The sequence below is a fragment of the Amblyomma maculatum genome, chromosome 7, assembly GCF_055883805.1.
Source record: "Amblyomma maculatum isolate TAMU_Amacu chromosome 7, ASM5588380v1, whole genome shotgun sequence".
Lineage (NCBI taxonomy): Eukaryota > Metazoa > Arthropoda > Arachnida > Ixodida > Ixodidae > Amblyomma > Amblyomma maculatum.
The window spans coordinates 79,664,938-79,684,825 of NC_139350.1; positions in this window are offsets into that span (position 1 = coordinate 79,664,938).

The window sequence follows — 19,888 nt, forward strand, 5'->3', positions numbered from 1 at the left end:
GCTCAAATTTCGCATTAGGAAGTAACGTAATCGTCGGCAAATTTTTTTTTAAGGAAACAAATAATGGATTACCGGTAAACATCACTGTTTGAAAAATTAATCAATTGATTACAAAATTACAAAATATGTAATTATCACTAGAAATCAATTGCATACAACTCTGATTCTTATTCAGTATAGTGTGAGCAACGCCACTCTTGTTGCACAATCCGATCTCCCACGGACATGCATTAAGGGAAATTAGGCTCCCTATGGGAAATGGACTCGTGCTGCCATCCTTCGGCGCTGTGCGGAACCCGTCTTACACGGAATAGACTGTGCAAAGTAAAGCCAAGGTAGCGGCCCTGGACCGTCGTACTTTGCTGCCCGTCTGACGCTACGAACGGATGGTTGTGCTTGGCCGAGATGAGACCATGTCCTCTTACGAGGTTCAGTCTGATATGCCGATACAGTACCGCATTTCATGTTTACCTCTGCTGTGAAAATATTTGTGAGGCAGACGTGGAATATATATTGTACTATAATTTTATTAGCCTTTCCATAAAACTAGTCTAAGCTTCTGGTGAAATTTCGCTTCTGAAGCTTGTCTTGGATCTCATAACGAGTAATTAAGGAGCCCATTGTAATCGCGGAGAGCGTCTTTGAAAATAGCAGAAAATACAAGCCTGCCGAGAGATGTGCGAATGTATTGATTGCTATGGTGCACTTGTACATCATGCATATATATACGTTCCAAAAGCTCTTTTTGGAGAATTTCTAATATATTTTTTGGTATATGAGCACATAACTATGCGCAAAGTTACTGGTGCGAAATAAAAGACATGGTTGCGCTTAAAGAAAAAAAAAACTTAACAAGCCGGAATATTAGTCGCCCACGTCGGATGGTAACTCCACTCAGGGAATGATCAACTAGCACGAACAAGAAATCGAAGTAGGTAATCCTTATTCTTGTATCTTCGTTACCAAAATGTCAAGAATTGAAATCTGCTCGTTTTCATCATGGACCTCAAGAAGTTGGTGTAGCTTCTTTTTCAGAGCGCAGCATTGCCCGCAGGAAAGGTCATGTAAGTGGCAGCCCTCGTTATCAGCCCTTTCACTAGAAAAGGATTTGGCCAATACACCATTTGCCTCCTACCTTTAGTTCTTGCGGATGCTGTGCAACTTACCTTGGTGACGGTTATATAACTACAGCGAAGCGCTGAGTCTTAGGAACGACAGGCCTGCTCACAATGAGGCTAAGCTAGCAGTGCTGTTCGAGGAACTAGCGGGTATTAGATAGAGCGCCGTAGGGTTTAGCGAGGTAGAAAGACTGATGAAGCATATGTATCGTGTTGAAGCAAGTACACATACTATGGTACCGCACCGAGCCGATGAGAACTAGATGTGGGGATACTGACCAATAAGGATTCAGATTACAACAAAGGGGAGTTCTACAGCACTACCTCGAAGGCGGAAATTGTAATAAAACTTTACTAGCGGTAAAAACTCAATGCGGCATAGGCCTATGCGCCTACATGCCCGGGTAACCTCAGTGGTTCAGTGCTAGCTTCTAAGGCAAGCAAAGAGCAGGCAGGTGACCAGGGATAGTCGAAGTCTAAAGCACAGGTTCTAAGATTGCAGGTGTAGTTTTAAGCAGAATTTGCAGAACGATATAGTTTACTGCTCATGAATAAAGCGAACGGGAGAACCAGAAGTCGGCTTAGAAGAGCGCGAACGATACAAGTAAGCGTTAAATCGATTTCATATTATGCGCGCACCCGGGCATAGAGCAGGAGGCGGAGGTGATGCTCGGCTGGTGAGATGTAGTGCTCATCGGATGCTGAGGTATTCAATTAGTCTAGATTTGGAGAAGGGACAGAAGAAACTTTAGTAAGAAAAAATATATATATTTAAATTACACGTGAGTGGAAGCGCGGAAAAATTCAGGATCGCGCTGTGAAACAGATATTCAGTTTCAACGGATGACGACCACGTTAAAGTTCAGGCGATGAGTGATACTATCCTTAACACTATTACGGAGTTCGCAAGTAGTGATTAGAGGCATGATACTGGGCATCCTATCCGTATAGCGAATAGGTAGCCTACAGCGCTGACATGCCTGAAACCTCCTCCTTTTTCGCATTGTTTGCGCCCCAGGCCATGGATGGCTCTTTCCCTGGCTGTAAGTGTGCGCACATGCACTAGTCCGAGATCTGGCCTGTCAGAAACCAGCGGAGGAAGAGGCTAGCACACCAGGCCGATCCCAAGCTGAAGAAGAGAGAAAACGACGAGGCACAGAACCCCCACGGGCCCTCCAAACTAAGAACCACTCACGAGCACTTAACCCGGTTAACCGAGTACTACAAAACAAAACAATGAATACACATTTAATCATCATCATCAGCCGGACTAAAACCCACTGCGAGAAAAGACTTCTAATCACCGATGTCCTGCGCTAGTTTCATCCACTTTACACCTGCAGACTTCCTAACAACATCCTCCTATATAATTTTTGCCGCACCCTTCTACGTTTGTCCTCCCTGCTTGGAGGGAGCCTAACCGATTCTGCAGGCATTTTAAATAAAAGTTGTTCTCTCTCTCACCCTGCTACGCTTGCTTTCACTAGGAATCCAATTCGTTACTCTTAGCGACCATCGGTTATCTTCTCTTCACACTACATTTCTTGCCTATGTCCATTTTGTCGTCTTGATTACGACTAGAATGTCATTTCTCGAGGTATTACTCTTACCTACTCTGCACGCTTCCTCTCTCTTAGTATAACACCTACCATTTTCCGTTCCATAGCTATTTGCGTTGTCCTAGTATGTACAGTCCTTTTCATTAGCCTCCACGTTCAGCCCCATAGGTGAGTACCGCTAAGATGCAACTGTTATTTTACTTTCCTTTCGAGCGATACAGGTAAGTTATTAGTCATAACCTGCGAGTACCTGCGAAAAGCGCTGAATCCCAATCTTGTTCTCCTAGTTATTTCCCGTTCACGATCCGAATCTGCGGTTATTACCTGTCCTGAGTGGACACAGTAGCCTGCGACTTCCAGTGTTTTAGTCCTCTGCGCATTAATTGTTATTGAGATAGCAATACCGCGGCAGGTTTCCGCCCGCCGCGTCGTCCCGGGAAGGGCCCCGTTTGACCTTGAACAGCCGCGAAGAAGAAGAAGAAGAAGAAGAAGAAGAGAAGAAGAAGAAGAAGAAGAAGAAGAAGAAGAAGAAGAAGAAGAAGAAGAAGAAGAAGAAGAAGAGAAGAAGAAGAAAAGAAGAAGAAGAAGAAGAAGAAGAAGAAGAAGAAGAAGAAGAAGAAGAAGAAGAAGAAGAAGAAGAAGAAGAAGAAGAAGAAGAAGAGAAGAAGAAGAAGAAGAAGAAGAAGAAGAAGAAGAAGAAGAAGAAGAAGAAGAAGAAGAAGAAGAAGAAGAAGAAGAAGAAGAAGAAGAAGAAGGAGAAGGAGAAGAGAAAAGAAGAGAAAACAAAAGAAAAAGAAGAACGCTCAGTCACCGGCTGCTAATGCTTTCGCTCCCCATTCGGTTCAGCAGCATTGAACCCTTCTTATTTACATGTGGGCTGGCAGCTTACGCTCTCGCGTCCTACTCGTAAAGGATGAGCGTAAGTGTCCTCAATAATGTAGCACCTTACACTGATAGGGCTTGATAGGGGAATAATATATAGCAGGCAAAAGGAGCTTCCGCCGTTGCTATCGTAATTCAACTAGGGTTACCCAGAGTTAAACCACAACTAATTTTTAGGACTACCTTCTGCTTTCCCTGTCCATGTCATCAATCACTGTTTGCAATTCGTCGTTTGAGTTAGCAAGGTAATGTCATCAGCGAATCGCCGATTAGTGAGGTATTCTCCATCCACCCTTATCCCTATAACTCCTCCCATTTAAGTCTCTGAATGCTTTCGCTAAGCAAGCTGAGAATACTATAGGGGAGATCGTGTCTCCTTGCCTAACACTTTTCTTTACGGCAATTTTATCACTTCTTTACGAAAGACTATGGCTGCTGTGCAACCACTGTAGATATCTCCCAGTTCTTTCACATTCGGCTCTACACCCTGATTTCGACATGCCTACATGAATGCTGAGTTTTCAGGCAAGTGAAATGTTTTCCTTGTGATCAATGCTATATATGTATAGAGCTAGGTTGGCTATATTCCGAGCATTCTTCTATCACCTAGTTGATAATACAAATGTGATCGACGGTAGACTACCCTTTCCGAATACCTGCTTGATCCTTTGGTTGACTGAAGTCTGAGCTTGTCCTGGTTCTATTAGGGATTACTTTAGTAAGCGCCATGTACATTTATTTATTTGTTTATTTATTTATTTGGTTACTATCAGGGACGTTGAGGCGTTACAGATAGAAGTGGTTTAACTACTTATACAAAAATTAGAACTAAGGAGATTTTTTTAACATAGGTGATGACGAAGCGCAGATTTGAAAGCTTCTTGTTCGGAAATGGAGACGATGCAGGCGGGCAGGTGATTCCAGTCTGAGCTGGTCTTGGGGAAGAAAGAGTAGAAATACTGGTTAGTCCTGGAGTTTGGAACATTAACTTTAAATGATGGTCAATGCGGGATGATATGTAACTCAGAGCAGTGAAAAGACTTTGTTTCAAGGATTCATTTTTGTAATATATTTTGTGGAATGTGGAAAGTCGAGAAAAATGACGCCGCACCGAAAGATCTGGGAGATCTAGATATCTCTTTATGAGTGTGACACTAGATGAACAGGAGTAGTTATTCAAAATACAACGAGCTGAACGATTCTGGAAAGATTCTAAGATATTAACAAGAGTCTTGATGTTAGAATCCCACACAGAAGGGCGCGTATTCCATCTTACTACGAAGGACCGTTTTGTAGAGAAGTAACTTTAAAGAAACCGGAGCAAGGGAAAAGTTACGGCGAAGGAAGCATTCGGGAGGTACCGGGTTCGATCCCTGGTGCCGCCAGTTACCCACCGGTTTTTCAATGGGTACAAGCTTTCCCGGCGTGGTGCTCGGCTCTTCTGGGGTGAAAAAGGGTCACATAATGGGCTTTTGCCGCGCGAGGCGGACGTATTGTTGTCCGATTGCGGAACGGATCACTGCCCCATCGGCGAATCTATAGTAAGCTGAAATTGGTCTATAAATTTTCAAGTACTTAGCGTTCCCTTTCTTATGGATTAAGAGAATGTTAGCGTTGTTTCAAGATTCTGGTACCCTCGATGTCATCAGGAATTTCGTGTATAGGATGGCCTGTTTTTCAAGCACAATATTCCCACTATCTTTCAGAAAATCTCTGGTTACCTGATCTTCACCAGCTGCTTTACTCCTTTTTGTAGCTTCTAAAGCTTTTTTAACCTTGTTCTTTGTTACTGGAGTAAAGTCTGATTGCTCTTCACTATTCCAAATCTCATTATTGTCGTGATTACTTGGGCTACAGTATAGGCCAGTATAGAACTCCACGGCTACTTTGATTACTTTATCTGTATTACTAATGGCATTTCTCGACTTGTCCCATAGCGCATACATCTGATTTTTGCTGATTTCCTCTTTACTGCTTTCAGTCTACCACGGTTCTTTAAGCATGCTTGATTTCCTCCATATTATACTTTCTTATGTGGGATATCTTAGCCTCTTGATCAGTTTTGCATTTTTGATAGCTTTGACATTCATTGCTGAACAAAATGCCTTGCCCTATACTTGTGGATACAGCTGTTGACGTTAGAGGACTCAGGAGCCCTGCTAGATGCGTCCACGCCGGCAGAGAACTTGGCAGATAGAAGCAAATGCAGATGAACGCACTAGCAAGTGAAACCGTGCTCTCCCGAGGCGATCGTATTCGCTGTTTTGCATGCCCCGTTGAGCATATCACTGCTCTTGTAAACGCAATATGCGAGAAGAGTGGGCGCCTGCTTCGCTCAAAGCGGACGAGCAACGCCTCAGCACGTGAGTGGAGAAATGCAGAGCAGCTTGACCTACGCCGAGGCTGTGTTCTGCAGTGAAGTAGCGATATGGGACAACCATGGCCGGTGCTGCAGCGCATCAATTCCATGAAAAAAAAAAAAAAAAAAAAAAAAAAAGCTCTCGACTAAACGTGACTTTAATAAAAGCTTCTGAAAAATTCACGATAAATGGGTCATCAACTGAACTCCATTTTGAAATTTTTGCAACTGGCTCCTCAGTATGAATTTTTTTTCCGGGATATGCGCCACGACGTACTATTTTCAAACTTTGGCGTTTTTTTTCTGTAAGTTTTTCAAGTCAACTTCAGCATAAACATTTTTTTTCTCCAATTAGCATGGCATGGTAAGCCTATTAAATGTTTCATTTTGATCATGACTTTCACTGTGAATTCAAAGCAAACTGCAAAACAAATTGATGCAATTTCAACAACAATAAAAAAAAAAAACGGACTAAAACTTTGTTGTCAATTTGTGTTCGCTATTTTTTCATTCATAATATAAAAGTGCAACTCATATACATAAAGCAAGCCCAGATTTCTTGGGCATCTCGGAGCTTGCGCTATATGTTGGCCGCCCGTAGCGATCACCGCGCAACCTGAGAGGTTGGTTGTTAGCTCACGGACTTTAAGGTCCCAAAGCGACTCAGGGTATGAGGGACAGAAGTGGCCGTTAGATCTCAAGAACTTCGACCTCAGCTCAACTTAAACAAAATTTCATGACTTCACTCAACCTCAACCTCACTAATTGAGGTTACCGCTCTCCTGAGGCGACCTCACTAAAATTTTCCAGACAGTATACTAGCGATCTCACTCAGCTCACCTCAAAATATATTGTGAGGTTGAGATGGGATTCTTGACTTCAAAAGAGAGAAAGAAAAAAAGCAAGCAATACATGAGTTATTCCCTATACGAAATTAAAATACCTCTGATGAGAATTTTCACCCATTCAGATTGATGACTGCCATTCATTATGTCCTGGGTGCTTCGGATAACTTCAGCCGAGGGTTTAAAAAAGCTGGCACTACTGCTGGATGAACCTAAATGAGCATTGCTTGCCATTACGTGGTGCCCCTCAGAGTGTTTTTTATAGCCCACCAATATGCATAATTAACTAAGAATAATCACCCATGTTTATAAACATTCTCTCTAGGACAGAATGCAGTTTGTTAAGCTAGCTGTATGGAGTTAAGAAACGATCGGTGCAATTTTTTCTAACAGTGTACCATCCATGTGGCCCTTCTTTTTAATATTTAAAGGAAAGCCCGCAAAATACGAAAAAAAAAAAATAGCGCGTGAGAGTGCACACATCGCTGATTTAAAACTCTTTTCGCAACGCTGCAGATACGGTAGCGCAAGAGAGCGGTCATACCTTTTCCTTTTATTTTTCGCGGTTTTTCTTGAAATTCTGGAACTATACATGGGATAAATTTGCAGAAGAAAATCTGTATGCATTTTCTAGGTGGCGAAACGTATCTTAAATAAAAAGTGCATAATTGATATTAGTCAATTATCTAATTCAGCGGAATTAAAAATAGTCCCAAGAGGGCCACATGGAGGGAAACACTATGTCGTTTGGTGAAGCCAGCTGCGGTGAAGTGCTTTTTCTTTGTTCCTCTGTTGAAGTTTCGTGAAATACTCCGTATATACAATGCGAAGTGGAAATATGCCATTAAATGTGCATGCTGTGGGTTTGGACATGCTTGGCATGATTTCATGTAGAAAAGCCTGATGATTTCAAGCCCCATCCTCTATAAAAAAAGATGCATTATGGCCTAGTGGTACGGATACCTTCCACTTTTCACAGTTAGTGCACGAAGAAGCCACCTAGATGCTACCTTTTGCGGCTGGCAGATGGGAAAGTGGAGAGAGGGAAAGCCCCACTCGTAAGGAGAAAGAGGTTACCGGAAAGAAATTTTAGCTTAAAGAGTAAGGATACAACCGATCCTCCAAGAAAGCACGCTAGCTCAACTTCTAACGCTATATAACGAACAAAATTCAAAGCGACAACTGCACTCCTTCCAGGAACAACGTCTTGTGAAGTTGGACTACAAGGACATGGCGAAACCTCTAAAAGAGTGGAGCGGGTCGCAGCATCCGGTCTTCTTTAAGGGGACAGCCGACCCTCAAAAAGCGGCACTGGTCACAGGACAGCGTGCTTGAAACCCAGTTCGGAAGGACTGCTCCTAAGAGTAAGCAATGTAAACTGTGAAAAGCCTCAACCTCGAAAGCCAACCTCACTTAAGGACGACCTCATTCAACCTCAAACCTACGCGTGAGGTGAATGTAAATTTTCTCCTGTATGCGACCTCATCTCGGCCTCACATCAGCCCGTGAGGTTAAGGTCGACCTTATGATGTTGCCCACTTCTGATGAGAGATACCGTAATTGAGAGCTCCGAAAATTTCTACCACCTGTGTTTCATCAGCGTACACGTGTGCTTCATCGAACAGTACACCTTACGCTCGTGTACTGTTCCTGTGCCGGCCGGGATCATATGCGGGTCCCTCGGCTTCGGTGGAGTGTCACGGCGGTGGGGAGTCACTGAAATTGAATATATTTAACTTGTCATTTTGCGAAAACTAGATAGTCCTCAGAGCGATTGGGCGAATGTGGCCGACACCCGCGATGTAAAAAACCACCAATAAAAAGTGCGAAAGGGTTTTGCACTTGCTTCCACGTGCACTGTTTTCTTCGCATGCGCGCAGCGTTACTACTTAGTACGTGCTCGGCCCCTGTAGTGAAGGTTGTAGCATAGCAAAACATCTAATATAGGAAAATTATTGACTGGTTAGGGGCGGAGATGGTAGAGTTCTCACTCCGAGACTGTGTTAGCTGAAGCCGCTGCCACAGATCTCGCAACTACGGTGTGAAGCGATTCTTCTGGCGGCGGTGATCAACAAAATCCCTCTTTTTATACGACCAGAGTTCCTTTATTTTGTTTATTTTTTTCATGTTGACGAGTTCCTGCTTTGTATATCGTGGTCATGCGTTTTCGTGGTAACAGTACGCGTTGTTTAGACTTGTGTCACAAGGGTTACGATCAGCTTGTCGCAAGCTTCGATATCAGTTTTAGATGGGGGCGTTGCAATAATCATGACTATATGTGCTGGGAATTGGAAAAATCGGGAAGCGGTTCAGGGGTAAGAATACGTTCATGGAGTTTTCGCTAAACTGATAGCCAAGTGGCAGTCTATTGCACAAAACTGCTATGCGTAGTCGAAGGCCTGTAGTCCCCATAGACAGACAGAAAAAACGTTTGTAAGCTTTATTAATATGTAGGAATTCAGGTCGCGTAGTCCCCACGCGACCCCACTGTCCTACTCGCCTATTCTAAAACAGCTACGGGGAGCCATTGGGTGCCGCCGCATCCAACCGCACAAATCGAGACCGACTGGCCCGCGTATGATTTGAACTGCATCGAGATGACTTAGCAGATTTAATGTAGAAATTTTCTCTCCAGCGTGTTGCAGCTATATAGTCACAACAAGTTCGTTGCCGAAGGCTGCTGAATTTTAATCACTGCGCTGGTTGCTCGGTGAACAAAACTGACCTATAAAAAAACTCACCCTGTTATTCCGCGAAAACTGGTTAATTTGGTCAGGTGATTTATAACCGAAGAGGCTATATGCGCCTAGATGGATTGCGAACCGGATCGGAAAGGCATAAACGCGAAGACCGACCTACCGACCGACCGACCGACCGACCGACCGACCGACCGACCGACCGACCGACCGACCGACCGACCGACCGACCGACCGACCGACCGACCGACCGACCTACCGACTGAATGGCTGACTATCTGACCCGGATTTTCTCTTAATACGGCTAGAAATGCTTGTGAAACATTCTGGCGTATTTGAACGCGCGGCGTTGAGGCAAACGTTCTTTGCTCTTACTATCCTCCCACCGGTCGTACCCTTCGTGCCACTCAATCTCCGTCGCTGCAGCAGCGTTGCACGTGCGCAGAGAGCAGTGAAGGTGTAATAATGTGCCAAAGAGCTGTTCCATAAAATACATTCAGTGCTCTCAACTATTTACGAAAGCCGAAAAAAAAAATCAATAAATATACCGAACATTGAAAATGCTCTTCGTAATTTTTAGCGCTCAGAGGCACGCGCCTTGTGGTGGCAGCCACGCAAATTAAAGTCATCGCACAAATTTCCTATGATTGTAATACTTTGGTTTAATGTGTTATAATATCGCAGTGACTTCACTCTGCCATTTAGTAAAATACGCCTACACATTTATCGCACTGCCTAAGAGCCGTACTTTTATTTTCGGAACACCGAGGAAATTGCGTCCGAATTCCCTCCTGGGTACGGCTGAAATGCTTTTTAACGCGATAGCGTTGACGGCAGCGCCTTCTAGAAAATCCGGCTTCGGCATTGGCTCTGGCGTTGCGAGCGAAAAACATCTGTCATGATCCCGCCAGGAGGTAGTTTTCAAGTGACATGGCTACGCACTTACTACGTGTAAGGTTTTCTCACGCCACGAAGCCACATGACATGGACGAATTGACAGGCGCTGTCAACTCGGGATTCACCTTTGAAATGGGACGGTGTGATCGGAACCAAGCATTGAAGGACCCTTCGATCCCCAGTTAGACGCGGTTCCCCTAGGCCACGCTGGCCTGTTCGCGCGGCTTGGTTAAAGCGGGGCTTTATATCTATGTCTGGTGGTCTTTGACAAAATGGGGTATTTTATATGATATGATGAGTATGTGTAGGATAATATAGGCACAAATAGGAGGTCACTGACTAAGCTAGTAGCAAGCTGAATGGACGCGAATGAGAATCCGCAATGAGAGCTGGAAAACGGGAGTTTTTAACGCTGTCGCGTGAGGTGTCCCGCATTTCAATTTTTTTTTAGCACTGTACGCTTTTGTCTGACAAGAACATACTTATTTCCGCACGAAAAAAAATTTGGAGTTAAAAACTAAATGCTTTTCTCTCCACTGGAATCAGTTTGTTTCACTGTAATGTCGTCGAGGGAACCGAGCGCTCCGTGACATTTAACTGCATAGACGCATAGCGAAGAACTGGACGTGATAGCTGTTTACTTCTGAAGCGGCCTGTGACGGTGATACCTACATATTTACCCTCCTAGCCTTTCTAGTTTATGAACGCTCGCCAGTGTACCGGCCCAAGGCAACTTCAGTTGGTCCGCAGTGTTCCATTAGGTATAATATACTTCCCGTCAACACTGACACCTAATACATAGTTGCATGTTTTATTGTACCTAACTGCAGTTTTCTTGAGTACAAATCTCAATAATAACTTTCCAATAAGGGCAAGTGTAATATATCTTGACTTCTTGTGTCGCTTCTTTTCCACCTCCAAAACGCAAAATTATTCGTATTTCAAGGGGCCAATACTAAAAGGTCCATGTACAGTGCTACGCAAAAGTGGAGAGACCACGCGATACGCAACTATTGTGGTTTTTCCGTATAAAAATTCGCGCCTGACAAAAGTACTCGGGCAAGCATGGCAACGATATCAATGTTGGTATCCTATGCAGATCATGGAAGCAGCCGCTGCAGCGTATGAAACAACTGGCCTCCAGTTTTGTCAATTCGCGTGACACATCCACTTTTTGCGCAGTACTGGGCATTCTAGAGCGTAAATATACTAATTCCATTAGGGCGTCCAGAAGAGCACCGCTCGCAAGTGGGACGTTTCTTTGCAAAGTAAAAACCCGTTATTATCGTGAGTGTCAACACAGCCTTCCTCGACAGAGCGACGTCCTTTCCAGGAACAGGGGGTTCATTTCGGATGAAGTGGGGACACCAGTTCGTAGGCCGGTGTTTCGGTGAGTACGTTGACTGGGACGGCCTCACTGTCATCATTGCTATAGTGTTTCTTTTCTTTTCTTTTTTTGTAACAGTGTCCCTGCCCCTATGATTCCACGAAAATTGCTCCAGTGGGCGGCGACATAATAAAGCACCTGCGTCGAATGTTGGTCTCGAGCTCGGGCTCGAACACGAAGAGAGGTACGACGTGTACGGGACCCGGTCAATAATGGAAACCACAGGGTGCATCATTCCTGGCGGCAAAAGCTTGCGTGAGTGCTCGCGTAGGCTCAGCTGTTACGACCCAATAAATTGACTTCGCAGAGACCGGGTATTGAAAATTGTCCCATTATATTGTGATTTCCGGTAGAATTACAGAAGGTGACCCGTAATCTTAAGCCTACGCTCCGCAAGAAGCAAACGGTTGGAGATATTTGTTCAGATATTTTACTGTTTTACAAGTATCAGTCACCACAAGCTGACGTAAAATGTGTACTTACGGCACCCAGCCACGAATGTGTGTTCCGAGCTCAAATTCCAGCGTTGTTCCTTCGCCCCAGGAAGAAAGCATTTCACATATCCGTGGGGGACACTTACTCTAGTAGTTCAAACCCACACGACGCTATTAACTGGGATGTTCTCTCTAAGCTGAAGAATGAGCAGCATTTATAGACGCTCCTTGTGCTAGTGCTAAGCCCACCGTTCGGCCTTCGCGAAATGAGTGTCTAGAATACGCAAAATTGATGTCGGGCTTTGCCGAAGCTGAGGTAAACGAAGGCACCTGCTATTCTCTCTTAAAGTTATCGCCACCTACCTGGGCACATCATGCATTTTTTTTTTTTTTTTTTACTGGCGGGCGGGCGGGGCAAGCCACCACGCATCACACACTTCAACATCACTTACGTAATTATGAAAAGATCACCGCAGTATTAATTGCCGTTGTCTTCAGGTAACCTCAATAATAAGAACGCAAGCATTAGGGCCTTTTCTGCACTGGGAACCATGTAACTTATTTTCTATTTTCTACTTATAGGCAACGCTTGCCGCAAATCGGGGGTGCACACTTTTCTCATTGACTCTGCGTATATCAGGAGCATATAAGTTTTGTTTAATTCAGAATAGTTACACAATCCCCCCTGCAATGACATCACTGAACACGGTGATGCCACACACAGGAAATGCTAAAATGGAAGCTGGTAGCGTGAATATCCCGTCCTCGTAGTTTTCTTTGATGGGGCGGGGCTTCAATTGTCGCGGCGGATGAAACGCCACCCTTGCTGCGCAGATGCGCATATTGACTCTTTATGTCTACGATCGACAACTGAATGGGCGACATGGCAGCTAGCTGATGCGAACATCAGTGTACCATTTAGTTTGCACTGACGTATTTCCACAAGCTTGCTGGCAGACACGGGATAGCTTCGTCATCATCATCATCCGCCGAACTATACCCACTGCAAGGCGAAGACCTCCCTTATATTCCCCCAATTAACCCGGTCCTGCACTAGCTGCATCCACTTAATCCCTACGAAGTTCTTAACCTCATCCGCCCCCCTAAATTTCTACCGCCTCCTGCGACGCTTTCCTTTCCTTGGAATCCAATTTGTTACTCTTATAGACCATCGGTTATCCTGTCTTCCGACTAGATGTTCTGCGCATACCCATTTCTTCTTATTGGTTTCCATTGAAGAATGTCAGTAACCTGGGTTGTTTCTCTGACCCACTGTCCACGCTTCCCATCAACGTGAAAGTCTTACTTCGCTATGTTCGCAGATTTCTGTCCGCAGACTGTATAATTGAGAAGTGGTAGGGGTTAATTAGTGGTGTAAATCGATAGAGGCTGACCTAATGTTGCTGCAGGAAGAATAATTAGGTCAATACGTTCATTAGGTAATTATTTACAGGCAAAAAATGTAGAAGTTGTCCGCAGCAGTTGTCAGTAATTGAGAAGTGGTAGAGGTTAATGAGGGGTGTCAATCAATAGAGTGTAACGTAATGTAGTGTCCGAAATAATAATGAAGTAAATAAACTAATAAGCTAACTAACTAAAGGCAAAACACTCAAAATCGTGTCCAAAGCTGTTGTAATTGAAAACTCGTAGAGGTTAATGAGGGGTGTCAATCGATAGAAGGTGATATAATGTTGTGTGCGAAAAAATAATTAGGCTAATAGGTTCATTAGGTAATTAATTAAAGGCAAAAATGAAAACATAAAGGCGAAACTGGTCTCATTAGCGAATGGCTTTGCGCCATATTTGAATGTATGAAATACTACAATAGTTAATTAAGTCAGTCAATTAGGCTGACGTCAAAGATGTGTCGTCACGCAACCTGATGTCGTGTCAAAAAAGGACATAGGAAGGGATTGGCGCGCAATTTGAAAATACCAAAGAGTAAAGTAGTTAAGGCAGTCAGTTAGGGTGACGTCACTCAACCAGAAGTAGACCCTAAAAAGGGGATAGGAAGGGATTGGCGCACAATTTGAAAGTACCGAAGACTACAATGAACAAGAAGTGAATTAATGTGACGTAGTTAATGTGACGCCACGTAACCGGAAGTAGAGCCGAAAAAGGGAATATGAAGGGATTAGAGCACGATTTGAAAGTACTAAAGACAAAAATGGGTAAACAAGAAGGGAATTAAGCAACTATAAGCAACCAGAAGCAACCAGCAGCAGCATCCGTGCTTTCGCGAGACTCCAATGCAAATTCTGCTGTGCGAATTTTTACGGTGAGAATGAACCATGAGAATTTATCCCCCATACTACAATTTGCGACATTTTCTGGGTATATAACGCCTCAGTTTGGTTAAACCCGTGTGTCACAGGTATTTCGGCTCGGCGAGATTAAGATATACGCTGTGTGCTTCCCAGACTAAACAATAAATAAATATACTGCTGTAGGGAATCGGCTCGATGCTCGTGACGCCCAGGTGACGGGGGCGGGAGTCCGATCATGAAGCGTTGCCTCCGATCAAGGGCGCCTTCAATTGTAGCGAACTGGCCACTGGCGCACGTTTGTGAGCGTGCACTTTACGATGACGCCGACGAGCTGACTCGGTCGCTCCATTAGCGCAGCATAGATGTCGTTCGGTCATTAGCAGGATGGGCACGCACGCGCGTTCCACGAACGGAGTATAGGGACGAGAGAATTAGGCGTCGGGCAACGCTCGCGACTCGGCCTGCCATCGATGCTCGCCACCTTCGTTACTTATTTAAGCCCAAATGACTGCTCCGCAACTGGATATCCCGGGAAGGGTTCTCGCGAATTTCTGCGCTCGACCTGGAAATTTCCACGGCGTGCACAACGGGAGAGCGTTGTTCTATTGTAGTCGGACAACGACCGTGGCCGACGGTCCACACAACTGACGCTTGTTGGTTTTCGGTAGTTTTCAGCGGTCGCGTGCGCCGTGGCGACTACGCCCTTTCCCCGAATCGTGGATAGCATTCGAGCTTTCTAAACGTGTTTCTGTTTTTGCTGCACGCATTTATCACTGATGTTATTCACACAGTCAGCATAATAATAATAATAATAATAATAATAATAATAATAATAATAATAATAATAATAATAATAATAATAATAATAATAATAATAATAATAATAATAATAATAATAATAATAATTGGTTCACAGGAAGGGAAAGGCGCAGTATCTGTCACACTTGCTATGTGGACACCTGAACCGCGCCGTAAGGGAAGGGATGAAGGCGGGAGTGAAAGTAGAAATAGAGAAAGGGGAGCCGTAGTGGAGGGCTACGCAGTAATTTCGACCACCTGGGGATCTTTAACGTGCGCTGACATCGCACAGCACACGGACGCCACTTCGTTTCGCCTCCATCGAAGCGCAGCCGCCGTGGTCGGGTTCGAACCCGGGAGCTCCGGACAGTAGTCGGGCGTCTTACCACTGCACCACCTGACTTCGATTTCATGTATGCATGGGGGTCATTATGCGATGTATGCATTCCGGCGCTTAAGCAAGGCCTACTGTTTTGGTTGGAACAAAGTATGAAAACGCTTCCTTTTTTATTGAGGTTCGTGCTGCACGTTGGGAAATAATTCTGCCAGCTTTCAGAATTTTTATTACTGTTTTTCATGAATCTCTGAACGGGCGTGCAATACGCAGTGCGCTCAACGCCGCTTCACAGCGCTGCCCATAGGTCACTAGCCGGTGTTGTAAACTTATGTACAACTTAGTTAATTGCGTGGTTGTGGAAAACTTTCGACAAATTTCGGCATCATCAGCACGCCGCTGCATTTTCCTTCCTCACGTTCGGAGGCCACAAAATATGCACTCGTGATGTAACACATGCTCTATATAACGCTGCAACGACGCGGCAGTTTTCAAGGCAACCGTTTTATCGCTCTCCTCAAGGGTAAAAAAACTCTGAGGTTGCCTCTGTTTCATTCGCGATGTACCGTCGGAAGAGAAAAACTTGGGGACGCTTCCCTTCTCCCTAACTGCTCCCTAAGTGCGTTACGCGTAACATTATAAATAGTCAAATTAATTAGTAATGCTAATTACCTACGCACTGCTATAGAGTGATATGCACACTTTGTGAGGTGAAGTGCTCACATGTCTCTGTTTATCCTCACTGAACGATCGTTCCTTTCTGCAATAGAGGTAGCTTGCCCGGCTCGAGAATCTAGCATAAAAAGTTCGATTCGACCTCTTCTCAAGAAAAGAAGTTTGGACGCGATATTCAGTGTGCGTGTGATCTTGAGTCGAACGCAGGGAAGCAAGCCGCGCTGTCAGATGCCGTTCACATGTACTACTGCCAGAACATACGTTCGTACAGAAAAAGGACGCAAAAGCTGCTGCCAGTTACCTCGAGTGGTCCCATCGAGCCGCTAAGCTCGATGTTGTCGAAATAGCACCGGACGCGTAGCACTCTTTGCTCTGCTTTCACTTTCGAGAGTTTGAATAAGTGACTCTTTCGACAACGGTTATCCTAAGCAAGTAAACGTCGCTAGGATCCCGCAAGAGTCACGTGGTGTTATTTCCCAGAATATCGGAATTTTCTTAATGAAGGTCGTTCAGAACCTGATGAATGCCCAAATATCCGTGTACCACAGACATTGATTAACCATGGTAGTTATATGATACTAAGTCGCAAAGTAAAATCGGCTATGTGGGATGCAAAATAAACAGCATAAGCTGACGCGCATTTGAATAAAATAATAATAATTAATAGTAATAAATTGGTTTACAGGAAAGGAAAGGCGCTGTATCTGTCACACCTGTTCTGTGGACACCTGAACCGTGCCTTAAGGAAAGGTATGGAGGTGGGAGTGAAAGTGTAAAGAGAGAAAGGGGAACCATAGTGGAGACCTACAGAGCAATTTCGACCACCTGGGGATCTTTAACGTGCACTAACATCGCACAGCACACGGACGCCTCTCCGTTTCGCGTCCATCGAAACGCAGCCGCCAGTGGTCGGGATCGAACCCATGTACTCCGGCACAGTAGTCTTAACCACTGTACCAGCGCGGCGGGGCGAATGACAACTTTCAATGTATATTAAAACAGCTCAGCTGTTGACCGTATATTTTGCTGAAAGCTCGTGGAAAACGTTTGTATTTGCACTCGTATACCGCCCTTATAAAGCCAAGAGAACAAAATGAGAGCATTCTTACGAAACTCTATGCATGCATTACCTTGGGATGACATTGATTACTGCCTCAAATACTTGTTTCACTGAGCAGACTGAAACAGGTTGCCAGGGCAATAGGCGAAGTTACAAGAAATATTTAAAAGATCGAGCTCTTCTTAAAAACACTGTATGATTTAAGTTGCCGGTAATATTCTGCGTTCTCGAGAGTGAAAGTGCTTGTGAAAGGCAGAAATCCCACCAAACGGTTCGTCGCGCATGCTTTGAAACATTCGCACGTGTAAGTTGGTTTCGAAGGCAGCGTCGCTTAGCGCAATGTAGGCACACTGCGTTTTTGCCTGCACCCTCACGTCTCTGGCGACCTCAGCGCCATATTTGCTTATAAACATGACGCTTCTCTATCTGCAAAAAAAAAAAAAAGAATAAATGAAAAAAATAACATGGTTCTGAAGATGCCATGCCGAAGACCATCATACATCAGCCGCAACAGGGCTGACCTACCGGCGTGATACCATTTTATTGAGCCCGCAGACTTTCATTTCCCTATTGCGTATTACATGAACCCAAGCCTTGCTGTTATAGAGGAATTTTAACTCCAAGCATCTTTTGTTGTCCGCTTAAAATTACACGTTTCGAACTGACGCGCTTTAGTAAATTGCGCATATATCACTGTAAAAAATATCCGTCATTTTAATGGCCCTCCTCTTCTCAGTTTCGATGGAGCTACTACGTCAAAAGAACAAACGGTGTCTCGGTGTCAAGTAGCGGGAGAAGGAGGAGAGAGCAGGAGTCCTAAAAAACAAATATGCGCGCAGCGATGTGGTGTGTTCTTTGCTGCCGTTTGGTTATGTAACACAACCCGTGATCCTCACTTGACCTATCGCATTATAGTTGTGGTTTGCTCTACGTCAAGCGAGACCAGTGTGAGTTGTGGTTTGCTCCACGTCAAGCGAGACCAGTGTGAGTTGTGGTTTGCTCCACGTCAAGCGAGACCAGTGTGAGTTGTGGTTTGCTCCACGTCAAGCGAGACCAGTGTGAGTTGTGGTTTGCTCCACGTCAAGCGAGACCAGTGTGAGTTGTGGTTTGATCCACGTCAAGCGAGACCAGTGTGAGTTGTGGTTTGCTCCACGTCAAGCGAGACCAGTGTGAGTTGTGGTTTGCTCCACGTCAAGCGAGACCAGTGTGAGTTGTGGTTTGCTCCACGTCAAGCGAGACCAGTGTGAGTTGTGGTTTGCTCCACGTCAAGCGAGACCAGTGTGAGTTGTGGTTTGCTCCACGTCAAGCGAGACCAGTGTGAGTTGTGGTTTGCTCCACGTCAAGCGAGACCAGTGTGAGTTGTGGTTTGCTCCACGTCAAGCGAGACCAGTGTGAGTTGCGGTTTGCACCACGTCGAGGAAACCAGTGTGCTGCTGCGTGCGAAATCAGGGGTGGCAGAGCCTTCTGGACGTCTCTTTCACAGTTGTAAGGCGAAAGCCTTTAATGGCTTATACTGTCGTCGACAAAAGCTGTCCGCGCGAGCGGCGCACCTGATTGCTCGACAGAGAAGTGACGTCACCAGCCGCCAAATTCGAAGCAACCAACCAGAAGTATTATGCTCAATCACCATTGAATCGATACTTAAAAAATTAATTAATAAACCTTGCCTTCCATCAAGGAATCGAACCTCCATCCCTTGGATCCCCAGCCCAGCACTTTACCACTGCGCCACGCCCCAGGTTTTCTTTTTCTTCTGACATGGTATTTATTACACGTGGCAGTGTACAGAAACGGGTATGTACACAAACTATATACAAAGCACTCAGCCGTTGCTGAGCTGCACAACAGAAACCACAACTAAAAGGCTGACAAAAATAAGCACCGTGTCACCAGCGGAAACCAATCAGATTGAAAGTCATTTTCCTCATAAATATCCTTCAGCTGCAACATCATTCTGCTTAAATGGAGTCTAGGTGGAACAACAGGTTCAGCGTTGTGATCCAACATGCGTGTCTTCCAGAAGCTATGAAGTCCAATAAGGAAAAACACGTCATATGGTTCGTAATCAGATTGTGTAACAGCAAGATACCGCACACTGTACGAATGTAGGACAAAGTGTTTGCTTAGAGTTCTTTGCAGCACGTCCCAAAAGAGAATTGCGTCCTTGCAAGTAATGAAACAGTGCTCAATTGTTTCAGGCACATCACACAGACGGCAGTTTAGAGAAGATAAAAAAATATTTTTCCTATGAAGCCTTGTGTTAACAGGTAGAGCTTCCATGTGTAATGTAAAGAAAAATGTTTTCGTGCAAGGAGAAATCTGAATTTTACGCACCCTCTTTAACACATCATGACCCTTAAGACCAAAGTACAAAGAACGATACAGTGGTGGCGGAAAAAGCAATGCTATCAATTCCTTATATAGTATCTTGCGCGAAACCGAATATAAGTACTCATTCGATAATCGTACTGTCAAAAACCTCACCGAAGCATAAACTTCCTGCATAAATCATAGTAACTCTGGGCGGCCAGTAAAATCTGAAGAAACCACTAAGTCGGGAAGCAGATTCATGAAATT